This window comes from Apium graveolens, unplaced genomic scaffold, assembly GCF_009905375.1.
Source record: "Apium graveolens cultivar Ventura unplaced genomic scaffold, ASM990537v1 ctg2796, whole genome shotgun sequence".
In the NCBI taxonomy this organism is placed as follows: domain Eukaryota; kingdom Viridiplantae; phylum Streptophyta; class Magnoliopsida; order Apiales; family Apiaceae; genus Apium; species Apium graveolens.
In genome coordinates this window covers 37,308-39,837 of record NW_027417800.1, presented here as the reverse complement: position 1 = coordinate 39,837, position 2,530 = coordinate 37,308, and positions in this window count along the sequence as shown.

Below are 2,530 nucleotides of genomic sequence, written 5' to 3'. Positions count from 1 at the left end.
CAGAAAAATAATTGATTTTTATTAGCAAATAGTATACCGACGGATGATTAAACTCGATGGATAAGGATCATCCGTCGAGATGTAAATTTTGACTTAGCCAAAATTCCATCCAAGACTGAAAAATCAATTAAATTTTCGGCTGCATATCAACTTGCAAATTATCTCATATAGATTTAAGAATAATTAAGCATACCTAACTCACTTACCAACCTTGAAAAGGTGGATTCATCCAGTGGCTTGGTAAAGATATCTGCAAACTGCTTCTCACTTAGAACAAAATGCAATTCCACAGTATCATTCATTACATGTTCCCTTATGAAGTGGTACTTGATATCTATGTGCTTTGTCCTTGAATGTTGTACTGGATTTTCAGTGATGGCAATTGCACTTGTGTTATCACAGAAAATAGGAATCCTCTCAACTTGCAAACCATAGTCTAGCAATTAATTTTTCATCCATAATATATGTGCACAGCAACTACCAGCAGAAATATATTCAGCTTCAGCTGTAGAAGTAGAAACTGAATTTTGCTTTTTACTGAACCAGGACACAAGCTTGTTTCCTAGAAATTGACAGGTTCCTGTTGTACTTTTTCTATCAATTCTACAACCTGCATAATCTGCATCTGAATAACCAGTTAGATCAAAACCAGAATCTCTAGGGTACCAAATGCCAAGTTTTGGTGTTCCCTTGAGATATCTGAAAATTCTCTTAATAGCTATTAAGTGAGATTCTCTAGGATCATCCTGAAATCTAGCACATAAACATGTAGCAAACATTATATCTGGCCTACTAGCTGTTAAGTACAGAAGTGAGCCAACCATGCCCCTATAACTTGAAATATCCACAGACTTTTCAGTAGTGTTTAATTCAAGCTTAGTTGCAGTAGCCATGTGTATTAACCCCAATTTTTGGAATTTTTGAAACACGGATGAATAATAACTTTTGCTGATGATGCTGATTAAGGAAAATTATCAGACCACGCTATATAGAAGTACTGTTATGGAAATTTTAAGATCGTATTAGTATTCCATAAAGTAAATGAGTGTATGTAAAGATCGTCAGAATCCAAATTCGAACACTTTAATTTTCCCGTCCCGAGAACCCACCGGATACAGAAAGAATTGAGTAAAGGTAACATGATGAAAATGATATAAATTCAAGGATTTTAAGAAAGGATCATAAAAAGGAATATAAAATATTGAGAAAGGTTTAGGGGAACCCAAGTAATAAGATCCTAGGGATGATCCCTCAAACGATAAACGAGAACGAAAGTTAAGCGAAGAGTATAACAGATAAGCGGTCATTAGCCAAGTAATTAGGGGTTAATCAAAGAGGTTAGTGGATGATGATGTCATCACACCATAAGGAGAAGACATGTGGCAAATGGATGACATAAGTAGGGTGATGTAAGCATGACAAAGTGGGAAGGATTGGTTGGTTGATTGTGAGCCACACATTTTTCACCATGGTAAAAAGTAATTAACAATAAAAGTATATCAACCAATCCAAGGGAAATCATAACACATTTTGAAGGTTGACCTTTCTAAATAACCAAGAAGCTCTCGGCTTCTTCATTCCAAGCAAGAACAAGAAATCAATTTCCAAGATCCAAGCTTTGATAATTTGCAAGGTAATTATCTAAGGTCCCTTATACTTAGATATAACTATCCTAGGAATCTAAGCTTCCATTTCCTTCACAATCTCTTTCAATAAATCATTGAAGAAGAGAGTGAATAGTGTTTTCAAGAACTTAAAACTTTTGATCTTGTGTTTTTGTTTAGATATAGCTTTTGTAAGGATTTTCAAAGGTTGTTTCAAGCTCCTTAGTTACTTCTACTCACCAAGGAAGGTATAATCTCTTACCCTAGCCTTATTATTGAATATTTAGAGCTTTTTATGATTGGTATAGTTCATGGAAAGCATGATTCTTGTATATTTAGAGTTTGGTTGGATTTATAATGAGTTTGAGTTGTAAATCTTGGATTATTGGTTAATGAACTTAAGTATAGCTTTTAGTTCATGTTTGGGGGTAATATAAATTGGAAAATCTTGAGATGTTGGGACTGATGTAGTGAAGTTTGGATGTAGTTTGGTTGTAATGTTGATTGTGGGTTAATTTGTGGATTGATTGGAGTAGTTTAAAATTTGGTAATCGCGTAAACATAGCCGTCGTAATGCCCGATTTACCTTATACTATTTTTGTTCTTAACTTCAGGACCCGTGAACTCACTGTTAGATTCTGACCACTGCCATGTTTAGATAGTTCATGTTACGAGCTTCGTTTTGATATGTGGTTCTCTTGAATCCGATGTACGGTTTAGGAGAAATGACCGTTTTAAGTAACGGCATTTCGCGAACGAACCATTACCCCTCGCCTTACTTTGAAACCTTGGTTAAGGCCCTTAAATGACTAATTGGAGTATGAAACAATTATGTAAAGTGGATTAGGCAGTTGGTAGAGTACTCGTGAAAGAATCGCCTTAAAATTCTTAATGGTTAATTTATTAAAAATGGTGGAGCCGAGGGT